General features: G+C 44.6%; 1 long non-coding RNA gene across 1 annotated transcript; it reads left to right on the top strand.

The window, feature by feature from the left end:
- Positions 1-9,104: 9,104 nt before the first annotated feature.
- On the top strand, positions 9,105-18,748 carry LOC148146102 (uncharacterized). Its single transcript, XR_015760774.1, has 3 exons — positions 9,105-9,187; positions 17,058-17,154; positions 18,640-18,748. It is a non-coding gene; the product is annotated as an uncharacterized LOC148146102 (long non-coding RNA).
- Positions 18,749-19,647: the final 899 nt, after the last annotated feature.

The following is a 19,647-nucleotide window of genomic DNA, read 5'->3' as shown; positions in this document are numbered from 1 at the left end:
ATCATGTTCATGTTGAGACAGCTGTCTTGAAATTTACTAACAACACTAACAACTATATAACATCAATATTACAGATTTACACACATAGTATGGGTTTATTAGCGACAGTAACAACTGTATAACATCAATATCACAGATTCACACACATAGTATGGGTTTATTATCAACACTAACAATTGTATAACATCAATATCACAGATTCACACACATAGTATGGGTTGTGTATTTGCTGATGCCTTTGCATATCATGTACACATAGCTGACTAACTGACTGAAGACACGGTGGCTCAGTGGTTAGCACTGCTGCCTCACAGCACCAGGGTCCCAGGTTCAACCCCGGCCTCGGGTGATTGTCTGTGTGGAGTTTGCACATTCTCTCTGTGTCTGCATGGGTTTCCTCTGGTTTCCTCCCACAGTCCAAAGATGTGCAGGTCAGGTGAATTGGCCATGCTAAACTGCCCATAGTGTTAGGTGCATTAGTCAGAGGGTATGGATGGGTTACTCTTCAGAGGGTCAATGTGGACTTGTTGGGCCGAAGGGCCTGTTTCCATGCTGTGGGGAATCTAATCTAATCCATGACACAATGAGAGTGACTGAAAGCCTTTATACTGGAAGGTCTCATTAGTGGCATCATGTAAATGTCTTAAAGATACAGGTTTGTCTGGTTAGAATCTATGCCATAATATAACAATTGCATGGAGGGAAAGATTACAAATCAGGTGAAGCAGCTTAACTATAATTTCAGATGTTTTCAAGTGTTAATACAAGACCTTAACAACACATTTCTGTTGATCATTGTATTCACATGCAGGCTGAATTTTCTAACCAATATGTACACCTACAAGCAATTATTAATGCAGTCAAGAAAAAATATTTCTTGCAAAAGGATGTATTTTGAGGGATTGCGGGTGTTAACTCCATTTATGATCTGGCAGGTGGTTGAATTACGTGAAACATTATTTGCTATTTATTATCACAAAACACACATTTTTTCCCCTGAGAATACCAGCCCACACCATGCCCACGTGGATGTGAGATTCCCGCTTCAGGCTTCACAGACCAGCCCACTCTGTAGCCTCCCTGTCTCTGAAGACAGCGCCACTCCAGAGCCCATCAAGACCTGTTGGTAACTTGAGATCCATGTACACCAATGAGAATGTGGGATTTATTTGTGCCCCCGAGGTGTTTGCCCTATTATGAGGAACAGAGGTTATCATTGACAGTCAGCATTAGTACAATTATAACTTCTCAGAAATCTTATGATTTGGAGATACCGGTGTTGGACTGGGGTGGACAAAGTTAAAAATCATACAACACCAGGTTATAGTCCAACCCGTTTAATTGGAAGCACTAGCGTTCGGGGACAACCACCTGATGAAGGAGCGGCGCTCCAAAAGCTAGTGCTTCCAATTAAACCTGTTGGACTATAACCTGGTGTTGTGTGATTTTTAACTCAGAAATCTTAAACCAGCATGCATTGTCCAATAGTCCACCTCATAGGGACATAGTGACAGGCCTTTGGCCCCCTGAACTTACTCTGCAATTCCTTTACATAAGGGCGGATCTAATTTGGTTACAACTCTACTTTCTTGTCTGCCCCACACCCGCCACCCTAAATCTGTGACTCTCTGGTCTCCCACCAAAAAACCTATCAAACTCAGCCTTGAATAAATGTAAAGATCCAGCCTCCCCCAACCATCTGGGGAGGAGAATTCCACACTTAAATCGCCCTCTGAGAGAAAAAAAATTGTCCCCTCATCGAATCTTAAAAAGGAGACCTCTTATTCTGAAACTGTATCCTCTTGTTTTAGTCTCCCTCACAGGGGCAAACATCCTCTAGGTGTCCACCCTATTCAGTCCCGTTAAGATCTTATACATTTCCACAAACCCACTTTATCTGGAGACTGCACCAGTTTTTGGTTTGCCATATACAGTGCCACAAGAGAGCTACAAGAAATATTTGGGTTGTTAAAATTACGTGGTGCATTAAAATGATTGGGTAAAGCTGTCACACTCTTGACTGCTGCCTTTTCACTGAATCATCAAAACGAGGTCCCCATTGATCTATTTTCCCAGGGGGAGCTGCAAAACACCATGGCATTACTTGGGAAGGGTAAGAGCATTCTCCTGGTCAACATGTATCCCTTAGCCAACATCAGTAAAATAGATGATCAGATGATCGTAATGGCGGATGTTCGCTGTGGGCACATTAGCTGCCCTGTTTCTTACAATAAATAAATCAATTATTTCCGTTGAACAAGCTGCCATTCCAAGGTCCAGGACTATGTGCTGAGGGACGCACTGAACCCTGGTGTAGCTGCCACCAAGGTACAGTGGGGAAAAACTACCATCGGAGGCTTTCTACCGAACTTAAATGGGGGTCCGTTCAGTTAAAGACCCTCCTGGTGCTTCAAGTATATCTAAGTTACAATCCTGTGCAAGTACAAAATGCTTTGGGTTTGTTTGTTGGATAGAGTCAAACTCTAATGTTTGTTTCTTCATATGTCACTGTACAGAACTGAACTGCTTCAGTGACAAGGTATGTATATCAAGATATTTTTATGAATAAAGTACATTTTTGAAATCAATAAACATTGTGGTAATAATGTTGCTACTGAGTTTGAGTCCCACTGTGGAGACGCTGACAGTTCCAGTTTAATATTGAGGGAGTGCTGCCCCCCTCAAGTGGATGCTAATCATTCCAAGGTATTATTTTGAAGATCAGCAAGGGAGTTCTTTCTGGTGGTTTGGTCAATATTTATCCCCCAACTAACATGGCTTTAAAAAAATCTTGATGTGGATGTGCTGGTGTTGGACTGGAGTAGACAAAGTTAAAAATCACACAACACCAGGTTATAATCCAACAGGTTTATTTAGAAGTACAAACTTTCAGAGCACTGCTCCTTCATCAGCTCGCTACACGATGAAGGAGCAGCGCTCCAAAGGTTTGTTCTTCAAGATAAACCTGTTGGACTATACCCTGGTGTTGTGTGATTTTGAACAAACAAATTTGCAATTTGTGGAAGCTGTTCAAACTGGTTCCTGCGTTTCAATAAAACGCCTCAAAGAAATAAGAATTCATTAGTGTAAAAGCACTTCTCAAGGTTGTGAGAGGTGCCATACAATCCCAAAGACCGCAGTGTCTCTTTTCCCGAGGAAGTGCGAATAGCTGCAGCACGATGAGATAACTGGACGAGCGTTCAAAAATCAGAAACTTGGCATCGGGATCAAAGTGTCACAATTAAGTCCTGTCTCCTCAGATGGTGAGATTCACAGTTTCACACATTTGCATCTTCTAATTTACTTAACTCGCTGGAACTAACTTCCCGTTCCAAATTAACTTCTGCCCAGTCAAGACGCTCAACACTTCAGATAATTGACACCAAAAAAAAATCAATCATCTTGTCGCTATATGGCACAGTGCTACATCATGGAGATGTGGAAAACAGGGACAGGAGTAGGTTATTCAACCCTTTGCACCTGCTCTGCCACTGAATCTGATCATGGCTGACCATCCAACTCAGTCCCCTGTTCCCACTTTCTCCCCATACCCTTCGATCCCTTCAGCCCTTATAACGAGATCCAATTCATTCTTGAAATGACAATGTTACTTTTGCGGTTATAGAGTCATTGACTCATACAGCCCAGAAACAGACCCTTCGGTCCAACCAGTCCATGCTGAACATCACCACAAACTAAACTATTCCCAACTGCCTCCTTCTGGCCCATATCCCTCCAAAACCTTTCCTATTCATGTATCCATCCAAATGTCTTTTAAACATTCTTCTCCCAGTTCTTCTACTGCAGAGGAACCACCACCGGAAACATCAGAGACAACTCTACCTGCATTAACTATTAGATTAGATTAGATTACAGTGTGGAAACAGGCCCTTCGGCCCAACAAGTCCACACCGACCCGCCGAAGCGAAACCCACCCATACATTTACCCCTTACCTAACACTACGGGCAATTTAGTATGGCCAATTCACCTGACCCTGCACATCTTTGGACTGTGGGAGGAAACCGGAGCACCCGGAGGAAACCCACGCAGACACGGGGAGAACGTATAAACTCCACACAGTCAGTCGCCTGAGGCAGGAATTGAACCCGGGTCTCTGGCGCTGTGAGGCAGCAGTGCTAACCACTGTGCCACCGTGCCGCCCACTATCTGCATTAACAGCTGTTTGCAACTGAGTGAGAAACAGTGTCAAAGACAGGATTTATCGAGTCATCACATCACACCTATGCAGGCTTCTGGACGAGAATTTGTGATCACCAGGACTGGTTGGCATTTCCATTTCAGTCACCCTGAGAGGAAGAATATTTCTTCATTTCTTTGCCAGTGGCCTAGCAGCCAATCAGGAAGCCTAATGTAATGTTGGCCCCTATTTCAAGGTGAGTGGAGTAGAAGAATGGGGAAATCTTACTGCAACCATACAAGGTGCTGGAGAGAGACCACATCTGGAGTATTGTCTGCAGCTTTGGTCTCCTTATTTAAGGAAAAACATAATTTCATTGGAGGCAGTTCAGGGAAGGTTCACTGCTATGGAGGGATTACCTTATCAGCAAAATCTAAACAGATCTGATCTCTACTCCCTGGAGTTTATAAGAATGATAGGTGAACTCATTGAAATATATAGAATTCTCAATGGGCTTGATAGGATCAATGGTGAGAGGATCTTTCCCCTCATGGGCAGAGTCTAGGACCAGAGGGCATAGTCCCAGAATAAAGGGGAGCCAATTAGGAATGAGCCAAGAAGGAATTTCTTCTCTGAGAGGGTTGAGTCTTTGGTACTCCACGACATAGAGAGCGATGGGGACAGAGTCATTGTAGATATTTAAGGCTGAGATAGATAGATTCTTGATCAGTCAGGGATTCAAGGGTTACAGGGAAATTGCAGCAATGAGGACATGATGAATCAGGCATGATCCTGTTGAATGGTGGGGCAGACTTAAGGGGCCAAAAGGCCACTCCTGTTCCTATTTCTAATGCTTTTATGGTCTTGTGGATCATTACAAGGAGCTAGTGGGGATCTTTCTTTTTTCAGAGACAACAACTGACATCCTCCTTAGAGAGGTCACTGCTGCTCTCTTCACCAGAGCCTGCCGCCAATCCACCATGTTCCTCTGGACACGGAGGGTCAGGCAGTGAAGGCAATAGGATTCTCAGTCATTGCGTGTCTCACACAGGGTCTGGGTGTGACTGATGGCACCCACATAGCGATCAGAGCCTATCACCAGCAAGCAGTCTTCATCAAGAGATAAAGATACTTCTCCCTTAATGTGCCAACCATTTCTTACCACAACAGCCAGACAATGCAGGGCTGTGCTAGATATCTGAGGAGCTCCTGCTCTGATTTCAGTGCATCGAGTATAGGAGTTGGGAGGCCATGTTGCAGTTGTACAGGGCATTGATTAGGCCACTTTTGGAATACCGCGTGCAATTCGGATCTCCCTCCTATCGGAAGGATGTTGTGAAACTTGAAAGGGTGCAGCAAAGATTTACAAGGATGTTGCCAGAGTTGGAGGATTTGAGCTATAGAGGGAGGCTGAACAGGCTGGGGCTGTTTTCCCTGGAGCATCAGAGGCTGAGGGGTGACCTTATAGAGGTTTATAAAATCCTGAGGGGCATGGATAGGGTAAATAGACAAGGTATTTTCCCCAGGGTAGGGCAGAAGGGCAGAGGTTTAAGGTGAGAGTGGAAAAGATATAAAAGGGACCTAAGGTGCAACCTTTTCATGCAGAGGATGGCACGTGTATGGAATGAGCTGCCAGAAGAAATGGAGGAGGCTAGTACAATTTAAATATTTAAAAGGCATCTGGATGGGTAAATGAACAGGAAGGGTTTACAGGGGTAGGGGCCAAATGATGGAAAATGGGGCTGGTTAATTTGGGGTATTGTTGGCATGGACGAGTTGGATGAAAGGTATGTTTCTGTGCTGGATTATTTTATGGGTCTATGAATAAAGGTTTGATAAAAGACATTGAGCACCCTTAGGGGATGTCCAGAAAAGACATCAGAATGCTGATTGGCACATGGCTCTCGAACTGTTCAAAGCAGTAAGTGTGATGCCAAAGATTTCCTGTGAAGGATGTGAGACTATGATGGATATGTTTGACATATGGACCATGCTGTATGAGCTGCTGCTCATGATGAATGTTACTACAACTACCCTCTTGAAGTGATGGAAACTACAGGGTCTGCTCAGTCTAGCACGTAGGAGAGGAGGGCGGGTTTACAGGGATAGGGTAGGTGGGTGAGTTTGGCTGGAATGCTCTTTGGAGAGGCGGTGTGGATTTATTGGACCAAATGGCCTGTTTCCTCACTGTAGGGATTCCATCTAAACCACTTCCTGGTCCAATGTGAAGAGGCTCTTGTTGTTAGCAAGATGTTGTTTCTTGAATGTTAGCAGCTAGTAATCAGTGACATTGATCTGATATGATTTGGAGATGCCAGTGTTGGACTGGGGTGTACAAAGTTAAAAATCACACAACACCAGGTTATAGTCCAACAGGTTTAATTGGAAGCACACTAGCTTTCAGAGAGATGCTCTGAAAGCTGGTGTACTTCCAATTAAACCTGTTGGACTATAACCTGGTTGTTGTGTGATTTTTAACATTGATCTGATAGACATTGTGACAGAGACCTGGAGGAGGATCCGATGTTAAAATCTCAGTCCATCCAGATCTGAAACTGTTCTGTCTCCAAGTCCTCATGATGTCATCATAGTGGGCTCCTGAGTTTTAACCCTTTCAGACCCTTTCAGACCACAGTCCTGAACATTCTAAAGGACTTTTAGGGTCTTTTTACATCCTCAGGTTATTTGAAAGTACTCTATAGACAGTGGGTTAGGGCTCACGTTTTACTCTCTCCTTAAAATACTCACCTTTCTGGCCCAGTGCACTTCCTCCTCACTCACTGAGGATGTCTCTCCACCTCCCATAGTTCTCCACGGTCACAAACTGCTGCTGTACCCATTCCCTCACATTCAATCCTTCTGATTCTCTAGTGCCACTTTGAGGACCAGGCCATTGTTGTAGCTGGGGGAGGCCAGGATTACTCCTGTGTAATGAGACATACCATTGGGCCAGCAACCCAGGAAGGAACATTGCGTTTTGCTCTTCTCAGGAAGGCAAAAGCCTTGCTCTGCAAAAGCTATTCTGCATCTTAACCAACGAATTCTGTCTTTGCTTTTCTGTATGCAACCATCTGAGAGCCTGTCAGTGGTACAACTGTTAAACAATTGTACAGAATGGTGCCTTTTGCAAATAATTCTTCACTGTTCTAATTAGTCCCATAGAACTGGAGAATGAAAGATGGACAGTATTTTCAATCAGGAATAACATGAATTGTAATGCAATTGCCACATCTTGGCTCCTCTCTCATACTCAGCAAAGTGACTACCTTTAGCCAATTCAATACACTCCATACAATTTTGAGAAATGCCTGAAGGCACTGGATACTGCAAAAGCCAAGGACAGTGACAATCTTCCAGCAATAATACTGAAGAGTTGTGCTCCAGAACTTACTGTACACTTAACCAAGCTGTTCCAAGATAGCTAGAACACTAGCATCTAGCATATAAGGTGAAAGATTCCCCTAGTATGTCCTGTATACAAAAAGCAGGACAAACTCAATCCAATTAATTACCACCCATTCAGTCTGTTTCAGTCTTCAGTAAAGTAATGGAACAGGATCATCAACTGCGCTATCAAGTGGTACTTATGGAGCAATAACCTGCTCACTGATGCTTGGTTTAGGTTTCCCATTGACCTCATTACAGCCTTGGTTCAAACACGGACAAAGGAGCTGAAGGAGGGGAGAGTGACGGCCCTTGACATCCAGGTCACATTTGACTGAATGTGGCATCAAGAAGCCCTCGCCAAACTGGAGTCAGTGGGAATTTGAGGAAGAGTCTCGAGTAGTTGGAGTTGTGCCTGGCACAAATAAGGTGGTTGTGATGTTGGAGATCAGTGTCTCAACTCCAGGACATCTCTGCAAGAGTTCCTCTGAGTGGGGCCAGCCATCTTCAACTGCTTCATCAATGACCTTCCCTCCATCATAAGGTCAGAAGTGGGGATAATGGCTCAATGTTTAACACCATCCATAACTCTTCAGATACTGAAGCAGTCCATCTGCAAGATCTGGACACTATCCAGGTTTGGGCTGACAAGTAGCAAGTAACATTTGTGCCACATAAATGCCAGGCAATGACTATCTCTAATAAGAGACAATCCAACAATCACCATTGACATTCAATGAATTAACATCACTGACACCCCAATTCCCCCATCATATTCCTAGGGGTTACCATTGACCGGAGACTGAATTAGACTCACCATTTAAATACTGTGGCTACAACAGCAGGTGAAAGATAAGAAATTCTGCAGTGAGTAACTCACCTCTTGAGTCCCCAAAGCCTGTCCACCATCTGCAAGGCACAAGTCCAGAGTGTGATGGAATACTGCCCACCTGCCTGGATGGGTGCAGCTCCAACAACACTCAAGAGGCTTGACACCATCCAGGATAAAACAACCCACTTGATTGGCACCACATCTACAAACATTCAGTTCCTCCACCTCCAACACTCAGTAGCAGCAGTGTGTACTATCTATAAGATGCACTGCAGAAATTCACCAAAGGTTCTTAGACAGCTCCTTTCAAACCCATGACCACTTCCATCCTGGAGCAGATACATGGGAACTCCACCCCCTGAAAGTTCCTCTCCAAGTCACTCACCATCCTGACTTGGAAATATCATTTGTCATTCCTTCAGTGTCACTAGAACAAAATCCTGGAAGTTCCTCCCCAATGGCATTGTGGGTCTACCTATATTACATGGTCTGTAATGGTTCAAGAAAGCAGCTTACCACCACCTTCTCAAGGGTAACTAGGAATGGGCAATAAATATTGAACCCAGTCACATCCTTTGCATGATTAAAAAATGTTGCCTAGCTCATGAGTCTCTGTGTGGCTTGTTGCTAAGACTTGAGTAGAAGCCTTGTGTTCTAATGATATGTATCACTGAACAAGTTTCGTATTTAGGGGGAGGTACTAAGGAGGGAGGAGATTTGTTCCATTGTCTCAGCGCTGGTGACAGACCTTGCTGGACGCCTGCATCTGAATAGTGCCTGTGAGCATTGAACTGACTGAAATGACACAGAGGATGAGCACCAAATGTTACAGGTATGATATTGGCAAAAGCACATTATTAAATGAATCTATCCATGGGTGGACTGCTTGATTAGTTAAATGTAAATGTGTAAAATTTGCATTGAAATAACAAATCTTTATATGAAGAGATAAATATTTTTGTTATTCTTATTCACTTAGTTTTCACAATTGATGTGTTGACAATCAAGTTTCATCCTATGTGGGTTAATGGTTAACTGATTGTTCTTTTCCTGAAATATCCATGAATATAATAAGTGTCTTGAAATGCTGGGATTGTGATTAACATAATAGATTTGTTCAACCTAAATTAAATATCCTTCATATAGATGTCAAAAATATTTTATTCCCAATTAGCTCCTTGCCATGTGAAGGTTTTATTTGTTGAGGTCTTGCAGTGAGCTCTATTTAAATTCTCCTGACACCACTCGACAGTCGCAACTTATTACTTTTTGGTTCTTCTGTCTAGAGTATGCCTTTGCTTTTCCTGAACTCTTGTGCCTCACCTTGTTCCTGATATTTGTAGTGAGCATGTCGCTTTCCCCATAGCCCTGTGTGTCAATGGTAGTTTTGATTCAAAGACAGAAAGTTCTGGGAAAACACAGCAGGTCCGGCAGCATCTTTGAAGAGAAAAACAGAGTTAATATTTCAAGTTTAGTGACTCTTCATCAGACTGTTTTTCTCTCTCCTGAGATGTTGAATTTCTCCAGTACATTCTATCCTTGTTTCAGATCGCCAGCATCCACTGTTCTTCGTTTTATTGTGGTTTTGATTCAGCCGGTGAACTTACCTTCCATTTTTGAATCGAAGAATAGAATCCCTTCAGTGTGGGAACAGGCCATTTGGCCCAACAAGTCTACCCTGACCCTTAAGCAGCATCTGAGGAGCAGGAAAATCTATGTTTCGGGCAAAAGCCCTTCATTCCTGATGAAAGGCTTTTGCCCGAAATGTCAATTTTCCTGCTCCTCGGATGCTGCCTGACCTGCTGTGCTTTTCCAGCACCACACACTTGGCTCTAATCTCCAGCCTATGCAGTCCTCATTTTCACCCACCCAGACCCTTGTACATCTCTATGACTCTACTCCTGACTAATGCTCCTAACCTACACATCCCTGAACACTATGGGCAATTTAGCATGGCCAATTCACCTAAGCTGCACATCTTTGGACTGTGGGAGGAAACCGGAGCACACCCACGCAGACACAGGGAGAATGTGAAAACTCCACAAAGCTACCCGAGACTGGAATCGAACCTGGGACCCTGGTGCTATGAGGCAGCAGTGCTAACCACTGAGCCACTGTGCCGCCCAGAATTTTACTCTCTTGCTTTTGAGGAGCACATGATAGCTGCCGACGGAATGACTGAGAATACACATTTAGCCCTGTAGGTACTGAGGGTAGAAACCCAGCTCCCACCAGGTTGGGACATGGTGTGCCCACATTTTACTTTAATGCTCCACTTGAACATTTTGCTGCTCTTAGATCCTTGAGATGAACTTTCCCTTGATAATTAAACACATCGCGCTGTTATAACTCATGTTTAGAGAGGAACCTTAATTGTCTGGCATTCGATGATCTAAACTTCGGATTATCCGAACAAGATTGCAAGGTCCCAATGCTTGGCTAAACTGTGTTATCCGGCATTCGATTATCTGAACATTCAACTATCTGAACAAAATACACCCTGTCTGTGTCGTTCGGATAATCGAGGTTCCTCTGTACACCTTCTTATTACAAACACTCCATGGGTGATCAGCAAATGGCCTCCGCGTGCAGCTCATGACAGGTTTGAATTAATGTTTTCCTTGTTCAATCCCCTCCATTCCTCCCCTGAAGGCAGCTCACTCACATCGCCATCCTCAAGCTGTGAGCCCAGAATGTAAATATTTCAAGGGGCTTTCATTTTCAGGGAACTCTAGAGGCAAAACCAACAATAAAGCAAGGCCACACCATCGCAACCACATTCCCCTCCAAGCCTTGGACAGACATCAGTCTTCCTTCCTTGACCCTGAGCAGATTCTGGGAATCCCTGGGCAAAGGTCTGGAAAGCATCCTCAACCCAAGGACTGCAGTCACTGAAGAAGGCACCTGTAACGGCTCTGTCCTCAGGAACATTCTACCCCTTGACCCCGATATCTGCAGGTTGAGAGTTGGTCTGTACAGTCATCTGAAAGGTAGAAAGCCACAGTTCCTGCCATGGGCAGGACATCCCATGAAATAGTGGGAATGGTGAGCAGGACTGCCATTGCGATGGCACAGTGGCTCAGTGGTTAGCACTGCTACCTCACAGTGCCAGGGACCAGGGTTCACTTCCAACCTTGGGTGACTGTCTGTGCAGAGTTTGCATATTCTCATTCCCCTGGGTGCTCCAGTTTCCTCTCACAGTCCAAGAGGTGCAGATTTGGTGGATTGGCTGTGCTAAATATTCTGTAGTGACCAGGGATGTGCAGGCTGGGTGGATTAGCCATGGGAAATACAGGGTTAGGTGGATAGGGTACAGGTCTAGGTCTGAGTGGGATATTCTTCAGGGGATCGGTATGGGCTGAATGGCCTGCTTCCACACTGTAGGGGCTCTATGATTCTTTCTTCTTCTGTCTCCTCATTAAAATGTTGCAGATTGGCTGTAGTTATGTGCATGCTCCATGTTGGGTTAAGAGCAACTGATGTTCCTGGGAAAGAGGGCTGACCTGCAATAGGGAATAATGGAGAGTGTGACTAAACCGAAACGATGGACAGAGTGACTCCCGCTTCCCCGTCGACAGGCTGAATCTTGACCAGATTAACACTGGGACTGAGAAATTGCTGCAACTTGATGGACTAGTTGCTATCATCCTGGTGACAAGCCTCCCCAGATAATGGCGCAGAGCTTCAGATTGTATTGAAAACATTCACTTTGGCCTTGCCTGAAATTGAGCCATTTGTGAAATGAGGGAACAGGACTTGGCAGGAGGAGTCCTGTCAGTTCAGTACCACCTCCTCAAGGTCAACTTGGGATGGGCAATAAAAGATGGCTGCCTTATATTGGTATAAATAACTCCCTCTTAGATGATCACTGCATTAATCACAATATTCCCCTTGCTTGTATGACACAAGGTTAGTTAACACAGCATATGTTGGGGTTCTCTACTCATTTTGTTTAGCTGGGTTCTTAAAAATAATATAGCAAAAGCATCATTAGTTGCAATGAGAAGCCTCATCATTTGTTATAATGGTGGGGGGGGGCGGGGGGCTGCCTATACTAATACAAATTTATCATTGACATGATATCAGCATTTCTTTAGGGATCACGCGCTTTGTTTGATGGAACATGTTTGCATTTATTATTCAAAGGGATAAATTAGTCTGCCTAAAAATACAATGGCAGGCTCCTGGACTTGTGCCATTTGATAGAGTCTGGTGTTTCAGATTTCTCCTAACTTGTGAAGCTGCCAGGTGGCAAACACCTTCAGCTGTCAGTTCAGGATCAGCCTGCACAATTTCAAATTCCCATCAAACATGCAGAGGTGCACTGTACTGTACCAGCATTTCAGCAGCTTGTTCAATTATTTATTGTTAGCATTTGCTGTAATGTGATGCACAAATTAGGGATACTGTTTTTAAATTGCAAACATTTAAAGTTTGTATTGGTTATAATGGTGCTGCTATTGTGCAACTTTCTTATAACACAAGATTGCACAAGAATGGAATGACGGCATTATTAGCAGAACTTACTGTAAAGGCGTTGGGAGGTCATGTTGTGTCTGTACAGGACATTGGCCACTTTTGGAATACTGCATGCAATTCTGGTCTCAGGGGTGACCTTATAGAGGTTTATAAAATCATGAGGACCATGGATAGGATAAATAGACAAGGATGAAGAGTGTGCAGCAACTGACATTTCAGGCATATGCTCTTCAACAGGAATGTGGGGGTGGGGGGGTCAAAAGTGCTGAGAGATAAATAAGAGGGTGGGGGTGGGGGTGGGGGTAGTGAGAAGGTTGCTGGGAAGGCAATAGGTAGATGCAGGTTGGAGCTGATTGTGATAGGTCAGAGGGGAGGGTGGAGCAGCTAGGTGGGAAGGAAGATGCTGAAAATGTGCTGCTGGAAAAGCGCAGCAGGTCAGGCAGCATCCAGGGAACAGGAGAATCGACGTTTCGGGCATAAGCCCTTCTTCAGGAATGAGGAAAGTTTGTCCAGCAGGCTAAGATAAAAGGTAGGGAGGAGGGACTTGGGGGAGGGGCGTCGGAAATGTGATAGGTGGAAAGAGGTCAAGGTGAGGGTGATAGGTCAGACTGGGGTGGGGGCGGAGAGGTCGGGAAGAAGATTGCAGGTTAGGAAGGCGGTGCTGAATTCGATGGATTTGACTGAGACAAGGTGGGGGGAGGGGAAATGAGGAAACTGGTGAAATCCGAGTTCATCCCTTGTGGTTGGAGGGTTCCTAGGCAGAAGATGAGGCGCTCTTCCTCCAACCGTCGTTTTGTTGTGGTCTGGCGATGGAGGAGTCCAAAGACCTGCATATCCTTGGTGGAGTGGGAGGGGGAATTGAAATGTTGAGCCACAGGGTGGTTGGGTTGGTTGGTCCGGGTGTCCCAGAGGTGTTCTCTGAAACGCTCCGCAAGTAGCCGGCCTGTCTCCCCAATATAGAGGAGGCCACATCGGGTGCAGAGGATGCAATAGATGATGTGTGTGGAGGTGCAGGTGAATCTGTGGCGGATATGGAAGTTTCCTTTGGGGTCTTGGAGGGAGATGAGGGGGGAGGTGTGGGCGCAAGTCTTGCACCTCCTGCGGTTGCAGGGGAAGGTGCCGGGAGTGGAGGTTGAGTTGGTAATGGACAGGTAGGACAGTTCAAGAGGGTGGTGCCGAGTTTGAGGGTTGCATCTTGCGCTGACTACTTTTACTCCACCTCCCACTCCACCAAGGACATGCAAGTCCTGGGCCTTCTCCACCGCCAAATCCAAGCCACCCGATGACTGGAGGATGAACGCCTCATCTTCTGCCTTGGGACCTTCCAACCACACAACATCAACATTGATCTCACCAGCTTCCTCATCTCCCCTTCCCCCACTAACTCATCCCAGATCCAACACTCCAACGTGGCACCACCCTCTTGAACTGGCCCACCTGTCCATCTTCCTTCCCATCTATCAGCTCCACCCTCCCCTCTGACCTGCCACCATCAATCCCCCCACCTGCATCTACCTATCACCTTCCAACCTATCTTACCCCCACCCCCATCCTCCTATTTATTTCTCAGCCCCCTTGTCCACACCCACATTCTTGATGAAGGACTTATGCCCGAGATGTCAACTCTACTGCTCCTCGGATGCTACCTGACCAGCTGTGCTTTTCCAGCACTGCACTTTTTGACTCTGACTCTCCAGCATCTGGGGTCCTCACTTTCTCTAAATACTCAAGGTCATTTCCCTGGGGTGGGGGAGTCCAAAACTAGAGGACACAGGATTAAGGTGACGGGGAAAGATTTAAAAGAGACCTAAGGGGCAACTTATTCACGCAGAGAGTGGTATGTGTATGGAATGAGCTGCCAGAGGAAGTGGTGGAGGCTGGTACAATTACAGCATTTAAAAGGCATCTGGATGGGTATATGAATAGGAAGGGTTTAGAAAATATGTGCCAAATGGTGGCAAACGGGACTAGATTTAATTTAGAATACCTGGTCAGCTTGGACGAGTTGGACTGAAGGGTCTGTTTCCACGCTGTCCAACTCTATGACTCTATCTAATTTGATGCATTTTATAAGCTCTTCAGTCTTCCTGTCCATGTGTCCCATGTCCTGTCTGCCCACCTGTACCACTGTCCATTCAACTGTTAATCAGTGTGTGTGTCCTTGTGCTCATATCTATCAGTCTATGCATGTTCACAAGTACCCAACTGTCTGTCCATGAGTCAAGGTGCAAAATTATATCCACATGTATTCCTCAAGAGATGCTTCAGTGCATGTACATATGTGGATATGTAACCGCTGATTATCTGATTTGGACAGTATTGGATTGGGGTGGACAAAGTTAAAACTCACACAACACCAGGTTATAAACCAACAGATTTATTTGGAAGCACTAGCTTTCGGAGCATTGCTCCTTCATCGGGTGGTTGTGGAGTATAAGATCGTAAGACACAGAAGTTATAGCAAAAGTTTACAATGTGATGAAAAAGACCTGGATTGTTTGTTAAGTCTCTCATCTTTTAGAATGACCATGTTGGTTTCAGTTCTTTCATATGCAAGTCGCAAAACTCTTTTAAAAGTTACATTCTCAAGTGAACTTTAACTTTGGGTGTGTCAGCCTAGATAATGTATTGAAGGTGTTAGCTTCCCTGTGTGAGACTGTCTGTGCCACAATGGTTAGACTGATTTTAATCTAAAAAACGGATTTACAGAACCTTACAAGGATTCATGCAGTTTTGAGCAAAGTAAAACTTAATTCTGCAAGTACAAATTCACCCCACAAACTTACATGTGCATGTGTACATGTGGGTTTGTGTCCACATGAAAGAACAGAAACCAAAATTGTCATTCTAAAAGATGAGCGACTTAACAAACAATCCAGGTCTTTTTCAATATACAATCTCAGTTACATCACACTGGAAACTTTTGCTATAAATTCTGAGTCTTACAATGGTGTACTTCACAACCACCTGATGAAGGAGCAGCGCTCCGAAAGCTAGTGCTTCCAATTAAACCTGTTGGACTATAACCTGGTGTTGTGTGATTTTTAACTGATTACCTGATACTTCTGGGAGAAGAGGGGCTACCAAATTAACAAAGGATGGAATCTTATTGAGGCCTGACTGACATGAGCTTTACTGAGTTGTGAAGGAGAAGTCCAACAAGATCTATCCCAATGTTAGGAGCAACATGCTCCATCTTTTATTTTTTATATAAACAGTGTGGTGAGATTCTTGCTGGGCTGTGGCAAAGTGACAATTGACAGGGATTGAAGCTCGTTAAATGCCTTGTTGACAGCCCAACTTAACCTCACATCTGACCAAACCTGCCAAAGAAGATAGGTGCGAGAAAATGCAACACAGAGATCAGAGCAAGTACCTGGAGACTATAGCTCACTGCTTTCTCTGAAGGAGTTCCATGTTAGACACAACATTTCAAGACACACACCATGGGCATCGACCACACATCCACAAATGTTGGCATCCAACATGTGCCAACTCCAAAGTCCTTCATGGCATTCCTCCGGTCCACTCACAGTATGCCACTTCAATGCCACACCTTGGACTACACCAACAATTACCACTGTAATGCTGCAGCAAAGATGTCGTGTGCTCAAGGACACACACCCAACTCAAGGACTGAGCCAAAGTAAACAAGCAGGAGGCTGGAAGAACTCAATACGTCAGGCAGCATCAGGAGGTGGAAGACTCAACATTTCAGGGGTAACCCTTCTTTAGGACTGGGCCAGGCTGCACTTCAACCTGTTCACTTGCTTTCTTAACATGCACTCACTCTGAGTTTAACTGCTGGCTCATAGCATTGTGAGCTGGCCTTGCCTTTTAGCACTTTGCCCCCTCGGCCAGAGATACTTGCCTTACTATTTAGCGCAAACACAAGGGAAAGGGTCTGTTCATGGTTGTTAGCAGGACCTAGTCAAGTTGAGAGAAAGCAGAGTTAACATTTCAGGTCCAGTGACCCATTCTCAGAACAGATGAAGAAGCATATGAAGACCCTTTGAAAAAGGGTCACTGGAACCGAAAACATTAATTCTGCTTTCTCTCGATAAATGTTTGCCGGACCTGCTGAGCTTTCCCAGCAATTGATGTTGTTGTTTGTGTCTTTCTCATGTGATCTCTAGACATCAGTATTCCTAAGCAGTGGATCCACAATTCTCCTGTTTTGCAATTAACATTTGTTGAATCTTCATATTTATTTTGTTTCACAGTTCACTGAACCCATGTCACAGCCTTCGGGACAAACGTCCCGTTGATTATTTCACTAAACTGAATCGGATAAAGCAGCATCTTCAGAGAGAAGATAAGGTGAGAATTGCCCAGAATGGAACTGACAATATTCTCATCTGATAAAACATTGAGAGCTGGAAATCTGAAATATAAATGCAACACTTCCAAAAATAACAGTAATTTAGTCAGCTTCTGGAAGAGTAAGATCATTTAGCATTTCAGGTACTACACTGAACAGGGTGCCCCAGCTAAATTCCTTTCTCTAATCTTCCTCTCTTTAATTGACTGACTAACCTATCACAGATTTTTAACAACTTCTGCTCATGAAGCAAAGTCAGATAAGAGACAACTTGGACTTTCCATCCTCTGCATCCATTGGGGATTTTGTGGTGCAGTGGTAGTGTCCATATCTTTGAGCCAGAAAGCTCAGGTTCAAGTTCAACTTAAAAGTTAGATTTACCTGTCATCTCTATCACTCTCTATTCTCTCTAAATATGAGCAGGTGCCTATCTCATTGAAAGATTGAAGATGCATTTTTTCTTCGCAACAAGGGTAGGAGATCAAGTGCCAGTCATGAATGTGGTTGGGTGGGGTTATAGGTAAGAAGGATAATGAACCTGGTGGAGACTTAAACTCATAACCTTCTGCAGCGAGACGGTTACCACAGAGACACAGCTTCTGACACTGACTGAACACTTCCATGATTAATGAGAACCAAAGATAGCAAGGGACATTGCTAGCAAGTCCTTCATCTCCAGCTGGGATGGCAACTGTACAATGTACCTCATTTATAAACATATTGTCTAATATAGTATGCACTTACTTTTTATTCATGGGCTCCAAAAATTGTATATAGCAATAACGATTTGGCCATTTAAGATTTAAAGCAACTTGGCATACAATCGCAGTTTGTGATTTGTTTGAATATTTTAAGTGAAAGTATGTAAAAGAAAGAGAGATTTGCCATCTTTCTATTTCCCCTCAATATTACCTGAGAGTTTTGCACACCAACCGAGCTGGCGAGTAAAGCAACCAATGACAATGAGTGTGTGGTTCTCCATCTTGGATTCTCCCCTTCAGTGTGACCTGAGGTGTGAAGTGTGAAGCAAAAAGACCACATTAAGGCCCGAAATGATCACAGTCAGAATAAAGTGGATGGAGAGGCTATGGGTGGGAGCAGACCTTGGCAAGAGGAATTCTGAAGGAGGATCACCCTGATATTTCTCTAGCTCTTCAGTCCAGAAGCAGTATTTACAAAGCTGTCCACAATCTTGACCAGGGTTGCCCAACTCTGGTTGGAGACATTCCAAGAGATTTCATCACATGACCTCCAATTTCCTCATCTCCATCCTCCTGGATTTGGATACTTAACACATTGATCCTTGTGGATCACTGTGTCTCCAAACCAATTGGGAAGTGCATTGCATATGTTAGTTGTTTAGAAATTTCCCGACTATCAGTAAAATCGCTCGAAGTTTCTATCTCCAAAATATTTGCAAGCGAAAACAAAAAAGTGCTCAAAGAGAGTGAAAAGATAACATTTTCCTTCCCCATTGTTCACAGGAATGCCCAAGAAACTAACCTTTAGTTCCTGGGAGAGTCCCGAAAAATCCCGGACTGCTGGCAACCTGATGAAGGGGCAGTGCTTCCAATTAAACCTGTTGGACTATAACCTGGTGTTGTGTGATTTTTAACTTTATAACCTCAATCTTCATTATCCGTGAGGAATAGGGCACGGACGAATCATTAATACAGAAAATCATAAATACCTTTTGATAAAGGGGTGGCGTGGTGGCTCAGTGGTTAGCAGTGCTGTGCCAGAGACCCGGGTTCAATTCCCGACTCAGGCGACTGACTGTGTGGAGTTTGCACATTCTCCCCGTGTCTGCGTGGGTTTCCTCCGGGTGCTCCGGTTTCCTCCCACAGTCCAAAGATGTGCAGGTCAGGTGAATTGGCCATGCTAAATTGCCCGTAGTGTTAGGTAAAGGGGTAAATATAGGGGTATGGGTGGGTTGCGCTTCGGCGGGTCGGTGTGGACTTGTTGGGCCGAAGGGCCTGTTTCCACACTGTAAGTAATCTAATCTAATCTAATCTCACAGCACCAGCAGATTTGGGTTCAATCCCAGCCTCAGGCAAGTGTGGAGTTTGCATATTCTCCTTGAGTCTGCGTGGGTTTGCTCAGGTTTCATCCCTCACCCCAAAGATGTGCAGGTCGGGGTGGATAGGCTATGGGAAATTGACCATTGTGTGCAGGGATATACAGCCTGGGTGAATTAGCCATGGGAAATGCAGGGTTACAGTGGTAGGTGCTGGGTCCGATTGGAATGCTCTTTGGAGGGCCACTGTGGGCTGAATGGCCTGCTTCCACGCTGTAGGGATTCTATGATTATCTCTTATGTAGCTCTCCTCATGTACAGTGAAGGATGAGATGACAAGAATAAAAAATGATGGGGTCTTAGGTTTACCTCAGGTGCGCGTGTATGTGCAGAGACCAAATCAGTGTACCGGCACCAGATGATGTACAGTCTGTGAGGCCTCTCTCCTCAAACTGAGAGTTGCCTCTAATCCTCT

This window comes from Chiloscyllium plagiosum, unplaced genomic scaffold (genome assembly GCF_037043375.1).
Source record: "Chiloscyllium plagiosum isolate Xiang-an unplaced genomic scaffold, Cpla_swu_hap1 HiC_scaffold_21, whole genome shotgun sequence".
Classification (NCBI taxonomy): domain Eukaryota; kingdom Metazoa; phylum Chordata; class Chondrichthyes; order Orectolobiformes; family Hemiscylliidae; genus Chiloscyllium; species Chiloscyllium plagiosum.
Note: the sequence above shows the minus strand (reverse complement) of the source record. Positions and strands in the feature narration are given on the sequence as shown.